The 20,192-nt window shown below is 39.1% G+C and overlaps 1 protein-coding gene and 1 long non-coding RNA gene across 2 annotated transcripts in view; one reads left to right on the top strand and one right to left on the bottom strand.

Moving 5' to 3' along the window:
* LOC124168941 overlaps positions 1-20,192 on the bottom strand; it is a 354,549-nt gene that overhangs the window by 214,413 nt on the left and 119,944 nt on the right. The window contains exon 2 of the long non-coding RNA XR_006867014.1: positions 6,857-6,913. This is a non-coding gene — a long non-coding RNA (uncharacterized LOC124168941). The remainder of the gene's footprint in view (positions 1-6,856; positions 6,914-20,192) is intronic.
* The window catches only part of LOC124168933 (homeobox protein unc-4-like), an 85,751-nt gene that overhangs the window by 31,683 nt on the left and 33,876 nt on the right, over positions 1-20,192 (top strand). The window lies entirely within an intron of this gene.

The raw sequence follows: 20,192 nt of genomic DNA, 5'->3' as shown, positions 1-20,192 counted from the left end.
GTGAACCTAAGGAAGTGTATTTTTTCATTTTACTTAGTTTTCTTTAAAACTTACTTTATGAAATAATTACTATCGACAATTTTCTAAAACATTACCAGTAATATCTATACGTTATTTTTAACATAAATAATGTAAAATAATTTTCAAATAAGGTAATTAAAGCCAAGCCAACCAAGATCATACTTCATGTCAAACATTTTAATTAATTATATATTTTCCAACAAATGACTACGTTTTTAATGAACTTTCACATCGGTATTTCTAAAAACCATGGACGAAATATTGATACAAAATTTAAATATTAACTTTTATCTTTACCCAAATTTAATCACATTTCTACGTAGTGTACGTAGATATGAGTTTGCGTATTTGAATGTTGATATTCGTGGCCTTAATTAAAAATATATTTATTGAAAGATGTGAATAAGGGAATTATCCATCGTCCTTTATAAGACATCACATTCTGAACTAAGGAAATTGACTAGAAAATTGCCTGAAGACCTTATCCATTTTAATAAGCGTTCTCTTTCGAAGTAGAATTTTCTATTACTTTTTTACCGGTGTCTCTAACGTTTGTTTGCCTCCTGGATAGGCTAAAATATAATTCCAGATATAAACTTTTACCGAACTCTTAAGTTGTAATTACGCACACGAAACTTTTAATAAATTCATTAATCTTGCAATTTTCACAAAAAAATTATAGCCATCAATTTTTTGGCCGCATCCAATGATGATTATAGAACGAAGACAAATACCACACTGATGATTTATCCTCATTAAGTGGATTGTGATTTGTTCGAAGTTGTTATTCCTCAATTTGGAGTAGAATTTCCTTGTCGGCATAAGTTGATTTCCACATTACGATTTCTCGCTGAAAAAAATAGAGAGAGCTAGCATAATTGAATTATTACTTGAAGTTTTTGCCGTTGCGGGGCCATTGAGAGAATCATTCACTCCAGAATACAGCCATTACAGTCACAAGGCAAGGACTTGCAAAGGTTTCAACTTTTTTTGCGGTATCAACCTAGATTACGGATCTTTTTTTGCGCCGTTCCACCTTCCCCTCCCGGGAAAACTAGTTTTACCCTCTAAATCCGCAAATAATTTCATTCAAACACCTTCATTTGCGACGAAATGAGAGAAAACCAGTCACTCGGACCAAAAAATGAGATGGTTTTCAGAAGAAATCCATCAAAAACGCCGACTTCCGTCAGGAAGCCTCCGCTTCAGAATTTTTACCCCTTTATTTCATCGGCCTTCGGGAGTAGTTTACAGATGACTAAGCGAGCAAAAAGCGTGAACTGAAAAGACGTGATGTAGCCCATTTGGGAAAAAAGCGAGTTTGTGCAGGTGGCGGTTGGCAAAGGAGAAGAAGTAAAGAAAGCTGAGCATCAGACGACAGGTCGGGATGGATGAGCATCCGAAGAAGTAGTGAGCATAGATGGCAGCCCTTAACTTGTACGAGATCACAGGGCAATACGCAAATATTCCCAAGTATGCATATCCTTTTGATTTTGATTCACCGGTTATCGCAAATTATTTGAGCCTTCCATACTATTTTTCATGGCAGCTGCAGTTTAAAATCCTTCAAATTTTTAATCCCTCCTATGACGATGCCAGGGATTTAAGAGGAAACAAGGAGAATGTAACGCACATTTTTTTATTTTGCGAAAAATATATACGTAAAACGTTTTCGCATCACCAGTCAAGATAAAATTCAAACGTAGGCTCATCGCGGTATTAACTACAAGCAAAATGAAGCTCTTACTGAAGTCTAAATAATTTAATTTTTATGTCTCTTTAGCTAGCGACCAAAAATTGGTAAAGTTATGATCCAAGAAGATATATATTCGCTAGTCCACACTACTTTGTTGCCCAAGTATGCTTTTTCGCAACTAAGTACGTTAAAAGTGTCTCAAAATAATATTGAGAATTATATGAGAGTATTTAAAATTTAATATTAGTATAATGTAACAAAGCTATATCATGTGGTTCTACTGTATCATTATGCTCCTTTCCGAAAATAAGTCACGAAACGCTACCGCTCTGTCTCTGTTACTCATCTTTAAACAAAATAGATTGAAATCCTTATGATACCTACCCGTCACGCAAAATACGGAGAGATTTCAGCAACGCTGTAGGCAGTATCCTAATGGGCATCATCTTCATTACATATGGATTTTTTATTCTTAATATGATCATATTTTAATCTAATGCAGATAATTAAATTAGCGCGGGAAATATTCCAGGGTAAATTATCAGCTTAACTTAATTCATAAAATTTGAAGCTGTCTTACTCAGGTTGTCGATGCACGTTAACCCAATGCTATTATGTATCCAGAATTATATGGTTAGAAATTTCAGTATCAACTTTTTCCTAATTTTGAAAATTTTGTGGAATTTTGGTCATTGAACACTTTTTCACTAATTCGCCGATCCGATGTTCGGGTAACTCCAGCCTTTGAAACAGAATGACGATCACTAGCGAGAGTTTCAATGAAGAATTGCATTGGCATTATTCCCATCACTGAATTTAAATGCTTAGGAATTAATATTTTTCCATTTCAATGCAAAAAACAATATCGGAATAAATTAAGATCTCTATTTTAGCCTCTATTTTATATTTTTAACATGTGATTAAATAAACGGGATAGGTTAACTAAAAGTACTTTACAAAAAATCGGAGGTATGATCAGCTTAATGTAAATGATGAAATTGAAGCTGTGTGCTACTCAGGTTCATCTACAAATAATAATTAACCTGACTCAGATATAAAACATAATCTAAATTAAACATGAACTCATATGTTAATGAGGTAGCATGCCGCTTATTCTTATAACTCATTGAACTCATATCTTCATAACTTATAACTCATTGAACGTATCTGACGCCTCAGTACCGAATGTTTGGAGGAAATGGTTAATATACTTCTGGAAAATCTTGGAATTTATTTCTGGGAAAGTTGTGACAAACAAGGAATGCACCGCGAGAATTTTTGGATTCCGTTGACTCAGCCCAGATTTCAACCCGGGCCTCGTAGGCGAGATACCTCCCATACATGGGTATGAAAATATATAAAATTCTTCCAAATCGTAGGACTAAATGAAGAGAAGACGATTGTTGTGTATAGAAGACTTTTTTCCTCAGAATTTGTAACTCAGTATATGCATGAATTACCATGACAAAAATTTCCCTGGATCCAGAATCGAACCACAGACCTCTACCTTTCCGGGCCACTACGCAGACCACTACACTACCTAGATTCCTGAATTCCCATGGCAACGACTGCAGTTCTACCGTACAACTGACTAAACGTATTTGACCCTCGAGTACCAAATTTCCAGATCAATTTATTTCTTCTGGAATAGATGATATTTCCCTCGAGCTTCTGACCAATAAGCACCCTCTGCCCCGCGATGATTTTTGGATGCCATTGTCTGAGGGCGAGCTCCAAACCCGGGCCTCGTGAGCAAGATACCTCCCACGCATGGGAATTAAAATATGAAATACGTCCAAATCGTTATGACTACATTAAGAGGAGAAGATTGTTATGGATGGAAGGAGCAGCGCTTATGAAAGAGGAGGCAGTGTGTCGCCTCCCTCCATCCCTCCCCCCGACTAACTCCCCGATGGGTGCCCTACCGTATAATTTGCTCGCCTTCCTCGCCGCGGAGAAGAAGTCGAGGTCGTAAAAATCTCTCCTCCTCCTCCTCCACGGGAGGAACGCCCACCAGAGAGGGGGGGAAGGAGTTGGAGGGGGGAGGGGGTGAGTGCATCGAGGGAGGGGCGTGTGGAAGGGGGAGAAGACGCCCTAATGGATCCTGACACTGCTCTCCTTGCATCCGTCTGACCAAAGACGCTTGCCCCTATACCACTCCTCAAGTTTTTCCCTCGCATCGTTTCATTTCACGTTTTTTCTCGCATCGCACGCTCGTTTCCGGCCGCCGCTTCTTGTGTGTGCCCTCTTAAATCTTCATCAAGGTGGGAGAAATGATCCCGGGAGGAGGATTCCACGGGATACGCGCTGCGATTTCGAGAGGGGATTGAATAGGGAGGGACGGGCGGAAAGGGGGGGGGGTGAGTTTTGTGTTTTCCCTTGCAGAAATGAAGGACTAAGCGAGAGTGGTAGAATTAAGTAATGATGAATTCGTGCCATAACTCTGCCTTAACCACGCCTCGGAGTGTTTATTCAGGTGTGGTGGATGCTTCGCTCTGATATGTAGTTCATCGAGGGATAATCATTCCCCTATTTTTTTATCATAAAAGCTTTTTCCTCCCGCAAATGCCCCGAGGAATATCCCAAGTCCGTGTTTTCGTCTGGCATTTCATAAATACCGCGACATGCCTCGCTTCAGTTAAGTGGTTGTAAGTACGTTATAAATCTTGGCTAGGTACTCATTCCGAGGAGTTATGACGTGCCTTGCCTCAAACGACCATCAGCTATTAACGCGAACAGGATTAGGTATGTTACATGAATATCGTCGTTTAATTAATCTACAGATGAGTTTTACATTATATAAATTTTATATAATGCCCGGCCTACGTAACTAATTAAACCTAATTAACGAATAACATTGACACCGAAATGGTTATTTAAACAAGAATTCAACCTTCAACCGTTCTTATATAACAGCCTTCATTCGCATTGTGATAAAATATAGAATTATTTCTCTCAGAGTCACCAAATAATTTCACATAGTTTGCTATGTGTGAGACGTTAATATCGAAACAGCATGCTCTATGGTCAGAAATGGGATGGCTCATGTAGCACGCAGATGAAAACCTTGAAAGAGCATTGGATGAAATCTATAGTCTTTGTAAAACTAAGGCGAAACATTATACTTACTGTTATTCAGATTAAGATTAAAAGTTTAAGATAGAGCAGATAAATAAATTATAATAGTTATTTTAAATCACCGCATTTTTATCAATTTAAAAACGCATTAATTATACGGAAATGCGATCACTTAATCGTTTAAGGTAACGATCAGCAGAATATTTTATTTTGGACGCATAGCAAGGTCCACATTGCCCATTCTTTTCTTATGGGCACCTGGATTTAAAATTAATTCCATAAATCAAGAAATAAAGAAGGATGAGATGAGGGACTGCAATAATTTACCTTTCAATACTAATAGTTGACACCACTAATTCTTGTCAACCAAACACCACATTTTGGATAGGCAAAATAGACAGACAAAAGGTAGGCAATGAAAGATGGCAGAAAGGGATGATAAAAAACACATAATGGCTGAGAACAACAGAGGTTGAGGATGAAAAGTAGCTATGGGTATCGGTGGGCATGCTTTCATCGCCTTTCAAGCAACATATTTTAATGGCCGCACCAAAATCTTGAGACGGTTCAATTTGCTCCAGCCTGTCGGCAACCTCTTCTTTTGAAATATCCGCCCTCTATGGTCCCATGAGTCTCCTAATGGACACACATAACGCGGTGCAACGACTCGAAAACCTTTCACTAAAGGGGTTTCACAAAGTGGGATCCGTTTCGGTGCCTGAGCTTCCGTCGCACCGGAGAATCGCTTTCAGAATCCCCGACGACTTGTGTTGCTTCGCACGCATCGCTAAAGGGGGTGGTGGGTGGGCTAAGATGTTGGGAAGGGAAACATCTTCGACTTCCCCACCCCCGACATCATCTGTTTCACCGGCTTTTCCCACCCCTTATACAAACGTCCTTCGCTCTTCCCCCTCCGATATAGTGCCTGCCTTTCCCAAATGCATCAATCGCCACCGCGAGAATTGTGCGAGCCGTACACACATACATATATCGCTCCCTGGAGCGGAATAGAGGAGGCTATCAGCACCCTCTCAGCGGTTCCGCCCACAATCAATCCCCTTACAACTTCTGGGGGGGAAAAAAACGGCTCAAAAATAAACCGTTTCCTCGATGGAATATACTTCCTTTGGATGAGAGAGGAAACGCCATTCTCCCCTCCTTCTATTTTACCAAGAAGTTAACCTAGTATTACCCCTCAAAATTCCATCGATCTATCAGAATAGACGATGAATAACTCAATTTATATGTTTTTTCCGAATACCGTAACATACAAAGACAAAGGGAAATTGTCATTCATTTTTTTCAATTGACTTACATAAAAAGTGATACTGCAGGACTCTAGCTTCAATTTCCCACCATTTACTGATTTTAAAATATCAAATCAAAATTATAAAAGTAACTTTCAATTTCTTGAAATCACCCTTAACAGCGTGAATTACTCTCTGGATGAACACCATTTCCGTAGGATAATTGCCTCTTAGAAACCATTTGGGCTACACTGAAGACTATAGCTTTTAGAAAAAAGTTTAATTTAATTGACGCAAAATGGACTTTTTACATTAGATATAAGCTTGATTACACTCTACAGTGATGAAAGTTTCACAAATTCGATAATAGCTCAAAGTAAAATGTTAATTAAGTTTTAATTAATAATTAATAACGTGATAAATACAAAAATATCATTCCATAACCTACGTATACAGAGCTCTGAGCATATTGCGATTGCTGGCCAGATATTTTTTATAGTATAGTAATAGTATTGTAAAGTAGCAATGATTTATTTTAAGCGCAAACCGTTTTTCATGATAATGTAGGATTAATGTAATAGTTGTTTCACATAGCAGTTTTTTGGGTACCTGTCACATTTGCAAAGAATAGCCTGAGTCTGACGCAAGGATCACGGTCAAGTTATGCACTTCTCAGTACCAGGGAAATTATCCAACACAAGGCATCATTATCAATCCAAACATATATAATAGTTGTGATCTACTGCTTGATCTGAAAGCCATTACCACAATATTTAATGATAGTTTGAAAGCTTTGAGGAAAAATTTTACTCACCCGAAGCTGACCTTTCGGAGGTTTGTCAATTAGCAGACGCTGACTCTAAAAGGCCTCCTATGAACAAAACAAAAACTCAGGACTCTCAATGCTATCACCCATTTCAGCTTGATATAATAATTCACAGTATTAACTAATAACAAAATATAATTTCTATTTTATTAAACTACGAATATTTTTAATCGAAATCACAAAACCTTTAAGGACCTCTTTTTAAAATAATAATGAATTGATCCAAATAATAATGATTTGGTGAAAAAGAATGCAAAAGATTCAGCATTTAGTTGTTATAAAATACTCATCAGTGGTATTTTTATCCAGCGAAGCAAAAATCATGCCGCTAAATTTTAATATGTATTGGGCAACTAGTAACACATGTGCAAAAGCCACAATTTACTTATATTGTTAAAACTGTGTCTCCGTTCAAGGAAAACTGCGAAGAGTTTTCAAGAATCATTCCAAAATTCTCATATTGAAACATGTTATCCTTATCTTACTTCATACATTCAAAACTAACCAAAATAATTGCTGACGTATGCACAAAAAGAAGCTAAGATCACCTTGAAAATTTTTGAAACCTCTACCTTCTCGAGTATTCCGGGCGATTTGGCAATGCGAAAAAAACTTTAGTGGGTCAAATCTGATTATGTCGGCGATGATCCATCTTCCGGTCATTATAGGGATTATTATTTTTTATCTGTTTCCAGAAGATGAAGGAGATTAGGATTTGAAAAAAATTACCATGGATGACAATAACTCATCGAAAGAGAAGATAATTTAGAGAATGGAGCTTATTCTAAATTTTGCGAAACATTCATATTTTCCATAACTTCAACTTATGGCAATATCAAGAAACCATTCTTCCTGGAGGTCAAACTAAAAAGATAATACTATAAGATTAGATATAGCTTGTAAAACCAATATTCAGTTTTTAATGACCACGACGAGGATATTTTCATAGTTTTCATAAATATGACTATAATAGGAAATACAGAAGTTATTCTTTCACCCTTTGTAAAACGAAGCTGAAACTGTATCGTTAAGCTCACTGCCATTCAGAGAAAGAATTACTGGTTCCAACGCAGCACAAAACCAACTGGCAGTTTAAGAAGACCACAACGAAGATATTTTCCTAATTAAAAAAATTATAATTGTCGTAGGAAATTCAGAGGTTATCAACATTTCGTGCAAACTTTGAAGATAGAAGAGCGCAAAACTAAGACGCTAACATGTAGTCGACGACCTACGTGTGTATTCATAACTAACGTACAATGCATTGGCTCTCACAATAAAAGCCATCATTTACATGTTATCCACACTTTCTCGATGTACATCTGACGTTATGACAGAAGATCTCAAAATGATGAAGAGGTCACGTACATGTTATCTCAGCTTGCGCAATAATTGCAATTAATTACCTTATGCATTAAATCTCACAACGAATATTTTTTTATTAGAAAGGAGATGAATATTTTTACCAACCATGGAGTACGCTGTGTACAATGTTATTTGAGGTTTACTACAGATACGCTTGAACGTATTTTGTAGGATTTTGGTCTCACCAAGCTTCGACGCTTAAGATCAGTGAGTATACCAGACTATAGCGCCAATACATAGCTAGGTATTTGATATGCTCATTGAACGGATAATGAATTTTAGTAACTCAGAGAGTTTTAACTTAAACATTTATGCTAATATTCAGCGATGAATGCAAAGTCGTAAATAATTAAAGGAATAATTCACAGATTACCCAGGAAAGTCACTAATAACCTCAGCATCTCCTCTCCAAATAACTCATTTCACCGCATTGAACGCAAATAAGCTATCGATATTGAATATAAGTTGATTAATTGTAAAAACTCCGGCTTTAAGTCACTAAAAAGCTAAATAAATACCCCTATGATTAATTTATCAATTAATTTTTATTGCGTGTAATTAATTTCTTATTCCAATCAAACGGTAGTATTAATTAATTGATTATTATTTTATCGTGTGCACTATGTGATATGTTAACCCAACTTCATCCTCCCGTGATTCACATTGAATGATCAATAACAACACGGATTGAAATAAAAGGAGAACGATTACGTAAAATCTACCGTGCTCATGAATATTCATGCAAAAGATATCACATCGACGCAACTTTGACATAAAAATAGTGCACGAGTGAAGAAATATCAAATACCACCTAAAGTAACCAGCTGCAGCAAGAAAAATTCAAGTCCCCTCATAATATGCAGGCTAAAAATGTAATTTTAATAGAGGTAAGAAGATTTTACAAAATGTCGTTTTTCAATCCACTTCAAATGCTAGAGTCAATGTTTTTCAACTTCAAAGAAGCCATCCTTGCAGATGTATCCCGTTCATATTTGATAAATTAAGAATTCTAGGGTGCTAACAATTATCCGATATGCTATTCCTTCGCGTTCTTTGTTTGAGTGAAAAAACCGTTATGTGAGAAGTATGTAATTTAGAAAATGTTTGGGAATACCTTACGTAGTAGAATAAATGTGGTACTCTATAACTCAAAGACTTAAATCTCAAGGCTATGTAAAATGCGTCCATTAGCTCGTTCAGAATTAAAATAAATTTGCTATGTTTATTGCATAAAACATGCTGTGAACTGTAATTTCCCCGGCACTTAGTGATCGTGTGCACGTATCTTTTTTTTATTTACGGAAGGTACTGTCATTATATTTGTTTCAACTTGTATTGGGTATCGCATAGGAAATACGATAATGTGGAAATATGAGATTCAAGGTTGCCGCAGTGGTTGAAGTGAGCCAGCGATGGTGGTTATAGGTATTTGATGAATATTTTCCCAGTGAACCTGATCAATCAAATTATAAATCATAATCCAAAGCACTGCATGAAACAAGCAACTTTCCACGCAGTCACGCGTACTGGTGAAAATTAAAGTACGCTGAGGATGAAATTCACCACAAAAATCATTTGCCTTAACCGGGATAAGCCAAATGACGGGATCCCGGATAAGCCGAATGGTTTTTTCATGGCGTATTGTATATGTGGAATTTCATCCTTGGTGAATGTATATCATGATATGTGTACAATAATACTCAATAATGTAGATTACTTGTAGGTGAGAAGAACAAATATTATATGAGTTGGGACGCCAAGGATTCATGGAGGCAAAGCCAGTGCATTTTCGAGTCCCTTTCGCATCCGTTTCATTGGCCACTTGGTAACGCACTGTAGGAGGGTATCCATTCGATTGGTGGGCGGAAGAAAACAGATGTTGCGGATTACGCACGTCCGGTAGGAAATGTGGCATAGGTGAGGAGTGGGGGCGGGAGTCTCACTGTTGCCGCATCAAGGTTGCTGGAGGAAAACAACCAACCTTGAAGGGCTGCAAGAGGGGTCGTCCCGAGTTATACACACTAGAGAGGAGAAAGAGACGGATGCGGCCCGCAGTTGTTGGCTCCGCCCCTGGGACTTGCACGCGGGAATAAGCCGCTAATGGACAAGAGGGGGGGAGGAAGGGGGATTGCGTTGGAGCGATGTGATGGGGATTCTCTCTGTGTGTCTCCCTGGGGAGAGAGAAGACTGCAACGAGAGGGATGAACTTTTGAGAGAGAGAAGGGGAGGGGGGGTTGGACGTATGTGGGGGTGGATCACGCTGTAGGGTCCAGCGGATGTGTGGGGGATGATGTGCGGAGGAAAACAGCTGAAGGACGCGTTGAAGCGATCATTTGGAAGGACACTCGCGTACGAATGCGATTATGATCCAGAGGCAGTATAGAGTAGTAGCAGGTCCTGGAGAATGTGTGCAAAGGTGAAGAGTGACTCTTCCGAGAGTCTTCTATAGCATAACGTAAAATATTCAGAAAAAAATCTTCTATTACCCATGCATACTCATATATATTATATATATGTTTGAAACATAAAATATGGTTTTACTTGTTAGTTTCAATATCCAACATATCAACATATCTCGACCTCTTTACTCAAAATGGATTAACAATCCCTAAAAATCTTATAAATAAGATGTTTCGGTCACCTTACGCAACAACGAGTAGCAATTCTTTAAAAATTTATTCAAACTTTTAACAATACTGATGACATCAACCTTCCTACAATTAGCAGTGTTGTTTAACATTACAGTCATGGAGCACATTTGCTTTACATGGCGATTGTATTACCTACAAAAACCATGAAAATAACTATCGCATAGATTCCGTACATATTAGACGTATTGAGTCTCTTTAATTTGAAAAAGAAAATATTATGAATGAACATCTGCACAAATTGAAAAAAAAGAGAATTAAACAATGAATTTCTTCTGAAAATGTATAGGAAGAGGGAATATTAGATGCATCAACGGATTAGGTACATTCACCAAAAATGAAGTTTTATGTCGTATTTTTGCAGCTTTTCAGTCCAGGGCAAAAATTCACCTTATTCAACGACATCATTCGGTTGATTTTTCACTCCGCTGTCACGAAAAATTGGCTTCATTTCAATATTTCGAGTCTCTTTCTCTTTGAAAATCGCTCTTAAATTTTTTTCTCTGCATTCAATATTGAAAATTTCGACATTAATCGGACAACATCGCGGACTCGAAAGACTTCGTGAATAACAATTCGATGAAGGCAGTGGAGAGAGAGAAAAATGAAAAACTCCGTGTTGGAAGTGGCGAGATCTTCTCCCTAGTTTGAGAGATATTGTCCAACTACAGTCGCCCCGAAAAACCCCTGACCACTCACTCAACGTTCTGGGTAATCGGGGACGGAGAAAAAAGTGACAGGCCCCTCCGTGATCACGACACCCTCCCCTACCCCTCAATGAGCCCCTTTCCGTCCACCCCCGGTCCGGCGATTCCGTCTAGGGAAATAGGGGTTCCTGTTACAACTACTTTACTAGTCACAAAAAGGCTCGCGCACACCGTTCGCTTGGCCGACGTTTTTAATAAAAATCTCTTATCTCGATCGAAATTGGTGTGGGACGGGAAACGTTTTCTCCGAAAATTGCGGGTTGAAATTGAATGCGCGGGGAAGGGTTAGAACAATCTCCCTCGACTGCTTTATTTTCTCTTTCTCTCCATAATGTCTTAACTTTAAACGGCCATTAATCGCACGCGAAGCCGTGAGACAGTGAAAAGACGGAGTGGGAGGAAGAAAGCTACACAACGAGTGGATACTGAAGGAAGAAGAAAAAAAAAGAACAGTGGTCATATTTTTTTCGCCCACCTCTCTATATATCGACGTATTGATGTGAGTCCATAAGTTATCTATTTCCCCCTCGATGAATCGAACCAACTATGAGCATTGTACTGGGGCGTTCGAGATTTGGACCGAGAGTGGGTGAGAATTGAAAAAGAGAATTGAATAGGAGGAATAAAAGAATGAGGAAATGCTTGAAAAGATGAGGTATATATCGAGAAAGTAGATGAAGGAAATCAAGATTTATAGATGAAATGTGAGTCTAAAACCTTTTATATTGAGAGTAGGTCAAGCGATGAAAAGAAATGAAGAAATCTGAGGTCATATAGACAGGAGAGAAGTGATTACCCTGGAACCTCGGCGGTGACGTATCAAAGAGCCCCAATAAACCCCTTAAAAACTGATATTTAAAATTTTAATGAATATGATGCGATAACTCAAAGGAAACATTCCATTTACGATTTTAAATAAAATTGTTGTCTGTTTTTCCGATATGTGAGTAAACATGTCCATAACTGTATTCTTGTCTATTTTAAAATCAAACAGTTTTCAGCTGTTAAAAATTTTTAAAATCTTCTTGAGACAGAGAGCTAGGCAAACTGAAAGTTACTATCTTGAATTTAAAGAACACTAGCGCTCAAGGTACAGGAATGCACGGACGGTCAGTACAATTGCATCGTATGGGTATGGACCGGGGGCCCCGGCGGGGATCCCCGCCCTGTCCAGTCCGCCCGTGCTCATACATAAAATCAGGAGCAGTAGGCCTTTCACGAATCAGAATGAAATTCTGCGCGGGAATCGCGGAGAACGATAGGGATTATATCAAAATGGTTGTGTCACTTCCCGTAAACCTACCACAATCGTCTCAGAGAACTCAGAAGTTCACGATAATAAACGCTCATAATTATTATAATTATGATCAAACGCGTTGCACGAAGTAAAACTCCGACGAAATAACATGATGAGAAACGCCCGGAAAGATGTTGACTCAGATAATTATTTTGGCAGAGAAACTGACAGCATACTTGACTAGTAAATGGGAGACATTTTCTCACAAATTATTGCTCCTACTGCCTAATTCATGCGAAAATGTTTTTGTCCTCTTAGGGCTTAACTTACTGAAGTTAATAAAATGCGTAGCTTAGAGTTTATGTTGAACTGTCATCTACGGTCTTGCTGTGGCTGTTTTAAGGAGAGCATATTCTTTATTGTGTAGCCTAAAGTTTTGAGCCGAAAACAGGGGTAAAATTATTAGATATTTCTTGTCCACTGCAATTTGAATACGTAGCAGCAACGACAAAACGCGTTGTGCGAACATAAATTCAGTGGAAATATTGCAATTCCTCGTTTAGTTTATATCAGATTCCGATTTAGGATGAAAAACTCCCCTTACTAATCTATAAAGGGTGGCAGGGTGAAAATTTCTTTGGCCAGCGTAACTAACTGAACTGAGGAAAGGGAAAGAGCGGTAGCTGCGCGGGAAACAGTTGAATGGTGGGGGCGGGACGATTTTTGCGTAGGCGAGGTGCAGCGGTTGCCACTGACAATCTGTTCACGGGGGGGGGGGGGGGGGGGCTGTGCTTCAGGAGAGGATGGGGAGTGAGCGAGGTGCACTTGAGCCATCGCTGTCGGATGGGAGAGCGATATTCGATTGGTGGAGGAGGCAGCGGCATTCATCGGGGAGGGGAGTGGGAGGAGGCGGAGGGTGGGGGGGGGGGGTGTTGGGGTTTGGAGGGGAGGGAGTTGGGAGCGAGGATCGTCACACCTGGTGTTGGCGAATGGACTGCAAATCGATTCTCACAAGAGAGGAAGAGAGACAAATGGAGGGAGGAATTGGGAATAGTGCATTGTTCTGCGCGGAAAGGAGTTTCGGATTTTTCGCTGTGGCTGCATGCGACGGAGCGCCGAGCTGTGAGGTTTGCCGGGCGTTTGGCTATTTTTTTCCCGGGGGTAGGGAACGATTAGAATCACGAAAATTACTTTATAGTATTCTCCGGTAGGCTTCTAGATGTGTTTCCACCCACCGCGCATTCGAATGGACTTTGTTTCGACAATTGTCGCCACTCACGTCTCCAATGGGCAGAGCGATGCAAATTTCACGGAGAATTGAGCTAAAATTAAAACCGTTTACCGAAATTTATTTAATTATGATGCAGTCTATTACATTAGTAACTTTTCAATGATATTACTCGCGAACGTAGATTCTCTATTACTCGACACCGAAAATAAATAGATCGCTCAGCATTGCTCAGTGGACGTTTTTGAAAACAGATTAAAATGCGCCCGAACAAGGCGACAAAAAGTCATTCTTCCACGGGTCTGTCAGCTGCCTCCCTTACGTAGTAACTTGATTATAACAGCGAAAAATTTTTTGCTTATTATAACTCGGTTACAAGTATAAATCAATCTATTATCGTCTTTTACGCATGAGGCCGAGATTCAAACTGCAAAACCTAGGGTCAATAGACGTCATTACACTATTGCCGGTCGGCAATCGAATCCATTACTCTTAGCCTAGCCCTCAGCGAGTTCTGCTGTCCGTTAATGAGTGCCTAAGGCAATAGAAAAACCGCTGTCGGAGATATTTTCCTTCTAACTTAAATTAGCATTTAGATTTCCGGTCTCCAGACATTTTCACTCTAGGCGATTTAGTTAAAAGGGTCAGTTATGTAAATTATTCCTCACTCCATCACTCACCAACCACCATCCACTAGAACACCTACAGTTATGCATGGAGAGCGCCGTCTGATACATTATCTACTTCGAGTCAACATTTGGGTATTACGTTAAGTGGTAACCAGTCACTTCGTAAACCACGCCAGTAGCCGAAGTCTTCTATACCGACACTTCGTTAGTGCACCTTATTTTAACCACGACAACTCGTAGCCAGAAAAGTTCCCTTGGGCGTGACACACGTGTTGCAACCTACACGCATGAGTCTACCCACATATCCCTCTTGCCCCGCATTCTAATAACCACAGTGAGAAAGAAAAGTAACGCCCGGGGTACATCCCTGCAGTTGCAGCATGCGTAGTGGACATCTACTGTGACATCAGCTCTTCTTGCGAGGGAACATCTTGATTCACACCCTTTCCCCTGCTTCAGGATCACTCGCTCCACATCACTTGAACTCCTTGCTCCGTCCTCCACTGTGCATTCTAAGGCGACTACTTTCAGTCCCCATCGCCTCTATTAGAAGTCAGATCATGTTGCCACTTCATCTGTTTAAAAAAATGTCCGTAGCGGAGCCATGAGTGAATGATGATCCATTTGATGTTCAATATTTACAATGTGGTATTTGCAATCGCGAGGAAGAGTTATTAATTGATAAATCACATGATCAGGAATATAAAATACGGAAAGAAAATCTAATTATCGGTTATTTTCTCGTGAAATTCGGATCATTATGCCCGTCAGCGACGCGAGTGGCGACTTGTGTAAACCTTTTGAAGTGCGCGATAGGTGACAACACAGCTTAAGGCCAACAGGAGAACACTCTCTTGTAATATTAGCGATGCATTCACTCCACCGACCGCACGGAAAATCCACGAAGTCCTTCCGCAAACCACCCAAAGAGTGCGCTGTCCCGATTCTCGCTCGTTTTCACGCGTTTTTCTTCCAAGCCATGCCTTTTAGCACGGGTGAATTTTTGCGCAAGGGTCTTGCGACTAGGGTGGTCAAAAGCTTGGTCAAACATGCGAGCACTTTTTTCCCGTTTCCTTTTTTTCGTCTGGGGCTTAATTCTTCGCGGTTGCTCCAGCTCTTGGTCCTGACCAGACGCTATTATTCTCCAAAGTTTCACTCCCTTTTTTCCCCACCACACATGCTTTAGTCATGTCATCGTGACGACGAACTTTGTGGAAGCAAACGTGGAAGTTCACTCACAAAATTCCCTCCATTTGATGATTTCCAAGAGAAAATCCCGGAGTTTTAGTTCCATTTTTCATCAATAGACACCGGCATTTAGCTCCATCCTATTTCTCCAACTACCATAAGGGAAAAATACTTCCTGATGATATTTTACGTGTTAATGGCGAATTTCTCATGGATCAACGGTAAAATGGTAGGTTTGCTGCGGTAATGATAATCGATTAATGGCTGAGTAATAAGGAGAGCGAAATAAGTTCCTTTAACTATGCCAGTAAATAGCTTCACAATTAAATGTAATCACAATCCAAATTACCATTGCAAACTAAATCGCGTATATGGCTACATTTTATGTACAAATACTTGATGAATTTCCTTGGCAGTACCTAATAGGGAAGCTGTTGATGTAAACATTAAAATGGCTATCAGACTTATGTTAATGATACTCGATTGTTTATTTTATGTGAGAGATATTATAAATAAAATTAGCGATCACTTTTCATCAATCCTAAAAGAGATATTTGGTCATCCTCATGTATACAGTAAACTAAATTTGGAGTAACAAACGAAGCATATTATTTCAGTATAATGACAATAACTGGCAACTTAGATTTTCTAAATATCTTTGCTTACTAATGCCCAGCACTCTAACCCTCTTCAAAACCTTTAAAATTCCAGAAGCGCATTTAAATTCATCTAAAAAAATGGAAGTTTTTCAAATCTTTAGCTTACGAGACCCAGCCCATAAAAATTGAATCCTTTTAATTGATAATGAAAATATTTCTCCGGAAAGTAATGAAATATGAGGTATAATACCTCACTACCTAAAAGCATATAATTTTGATTTCATTTTGAAATGGTAAGACTCTTTGATATTGTATTTTCGTGGAAACCGAAATTGGTGTCTCACATTTTCTTCAACCGAAGGCCTTGAATTAATGCCGCTTCATGATGGAGCAGATGCATAATCAAAGCGATAAGCATGCCAATTATTTGCTGCAGACCAGGTATTTAATTCCATAAAGATGCGTGCAGATATAATTAGCCCTCGAAGTGCACGGCTTCGCAATTCATTACAATTTAAGTGTTTGGATCAAGTACGCTTATGCATTGTGGTACCTTTGCCCTCCATATTTGATACCATGCATTGAAATACAGAAGCAAAGGCTTCGTAGGAATTATCGCGTTATTGCGAAAGAAAGGGGGACCAAAATATTAGCTCCCAGCAAAGCAAGGTGCAACAGTGGAGGTTTTTATTCGTCCTTGTTGATGGATTATTTGGTGTGCCTTCAATCAGCTTAAAACGAGCATATCTTTAAAAGAGTGCCAGTGTATGATGGACCAGGGGGAATATAAGCTGTATTAAATTGCATGTCACACTTCCACTATCGATATTGACATCCTGTAAAGAGCCTTTTCTTTTGCTGAACATAATCTTTCCTCTTTAGAAAGGTATTTCACTGTTTTCACTTTGACGTTGGCCTGAACTCTTCTGTGAATAGCCCTAAAATTTACCGCTTAAAATTTTCATGGTGTTCCGGAGTTTCTATCGGCAGCCTTGCATCTTTGATATTTTTTGTATCACGCGCCAATACTGTAAGCTGGCAGTCCATTATTTTCAATTTTCGTAAAAAAATGTTTTCTTTTCCTTTCGTTAAATATCCACGCGAGGAGAGTTGATATCTCTGAATCTTAAATATCGAGAAAATGTCGAAAGAAAGGAGGCCCATTTCTTAACGATATCTCCCTCTGTTTTGCACGACATTATTGATTAAGATATTTTGGAAGTATCTCTTAATAATTTATTGCTAGATATCCCCACCATAATTACTTCTCCATTGAATCTGTCAAGATAGAGGAAAACGTTTTTGTTTTTCCTCGGTCTCCTGAATATTGAAAGAAATTATATTCTGTCGCACGACTGATATTTTTGACAACCGGGGAAAACAAGCTACGATTTTTGCTCGAGTTTCAAGTCTTATTATAAATTCACACTGCTATTGAAAGACTAAGGATCTTAGTAAGTCTTCGTTTCAATCCCAGTCGACAAAGCCTTTTTTAAAACGAAGACAAGATGAGCAGATTTATTTTACTCTTAACGTCGATAGATTTGTAATTATTGTGTATATATTTAGCAAAAAAAATGCTAGGCATAATTTTTTGGATGGCAATTCGTTTCAATTATAAGACTAAAGGTTGTACGGTATGCAAAAAAAAATTAGAAGTATCTATGCAAAGCTTTGCTTTAATTTACCCTGGAATCGTTCCGTGTATAGAGCGCTTAGTATGCAGGCATTGGCACCATGCCCGACAGCAAAAGATTAATACGAACTAACTTTAAACAAACCTCATTGAGCAAAAGTATTCCGTACCTGGTCATTAATGACGCCGTTTTAAGTCAAGTATCAAATGTATTTGTGAATCATACAGGGGATTAAGCAGATTTTTTACTGTGGATGACCGTTATAAATCACCAACTTTGAATTGAATTACTGTCATGCGTTATACTTTTCAAATGAATTTCATTATTCCCCAGGTTCAATTGCAATCTAATTTAGATGTCATATATGAAGTTGAGCTGCAATATCAAAATGCCGGAGTGCTAATTCCAGGTAGCACCCGGAAGGAATTCTCCCACACTAGTTGCCTGGGCAACACAGAAAGTAAAAATCGTTGCCAACTTAGGGAATACATTGGAATAGGCTTTCAGGGTTCAACAGATAAAATAAACTGTCCTTTAAGAAGCCGCATACTAAATATATCCTCAGCCAAGAGTGGCTTAGTAATAATATTCCCTTATGATGTGTTTTCATAATTAGGATTATTCACAATACTCCAATTATACTTTTTATTTGACGTCGTATTGAAATCTATAACATACATTAAATTTTGACGGTAGTATTTCGAGTAAAAAACGAACAAGAGTAGAAAATGAAAACTGATGATTGAAGGTAATTTTTGCAATGCCGTTATCAAATCTCCATTCCATTACCCATTAGAGAAGACTTTATCAGGGCTAGACCAGAGATCGCTCATAAAACTTCTGCCGGAGAAACAGTGTCACTTCAAACTATTCTCGAAGATAATGCGTGACCACGTGGGCACAGTAAAACTCAGGATAAAGAACCTCACTCCCAGTGACCAACCATTGCGCTGATAGGTGTTTTTAGGAGTCCGTCACACACAATGCTGACCACATTATCTTTCGACGAGCTTTTTGGGAAGTAAACCGATTGGACAGAGCGACAGCATCGCTCACTGTTGTCCCGTGTGAGCACCGTGATAGGCTCCATATCGATCATTGCAATTGGAAAAGCGGTCGGCGGTGGACGTAGGGCGGTTTTAGTTTAGGAGGTGCTTGGATTGGGTTCGGGAAATGGTATAGACAAAGGACGGAAGTCATCCTGCCCACCCCGCTGATGCTCTGCTGTGGGAGAGGAGTTGGGGCGGGAGGGAAAGGTAGACGAGAGATGGGATGGGGGTTTATGGGATTCTTTTGTAGGGGGTGGGGTAGGTAGGGTTTTGAGCCGTTTTGGAGAAGGGGGGGCAGTGTTTATCTCGATTCGGCGGAAGATGGGTTGAGGGATGACGTGGTGGGAATTCACTACGCGACGATCACTCAATCGCATCCCTTTTCGGCCCCTGTAGTTTGATGAGCCAAATTAATTGCTTTTAAATTAAAATATCTCCATTAATTTCCATGGAAACTATTCGTAAAAGAAAACTCTGCAAGGCAAAAAGATGGGAGTGCCGATAAGCCCGTCGCTCTCCGCCGGATTCCTAGGCATATCATTAATATTATCGTCAGCGCGGCTTTTCCATGACCAGGCGAGTATCAACAGATAATGATAGAGGAACTGATAGACGTTATAGTTGTAGGTAGTACAGAAACGAAGTGGCGTTTCCTTTGGGGAAATCCGAAATGGAATAGATAAGACTCATAGCTCAGGCCAGAGACGAGTTATCAACGCACGCTATGCCAAATTCCTATCGAGATGGTTTTGGCGGAGAAAATTTGATGAGATATATTGAGGCTAGAGGTGGGATCTAAAGGAAATGGGAATGGCCTTATTTTTATCAATCATTCCTCGGTAATTTTTCGCTTTTAATTCAGCATCCAGGTAAAATGAAGGAAATGATTTATTTATTAATATTGATGACCATGTCATATTTACATGTTAACAATGCAAACCAATAATAAATAGAAACATGTAGAAATGTGTTTTACCGCCAACATATTCCTATGAGAGAGCGCAGAACTGCTCGCTTATTTTCTATAAATGTAACTG

This window comes from Ischnura elegans, chromosome 1 (genome assembly GCF_921293095.1).
Source record: "Ischnura elegans chromosome 1, ioIscEleg1.1, whole genome shotgun sequence".
In the NCBI taxonomy this organism is placed as follows: Eukaryota; Metazoa; Arthropoda; class Insecta; order Odonata; family Coenagrionidae; genus Ischnura; species Ischnura elegans.
The sequence above is the reverse complement of the archived record's forward strand: the minus strand, read 5'-3'. Positions and strand labels throughout refer to the sequence as shown.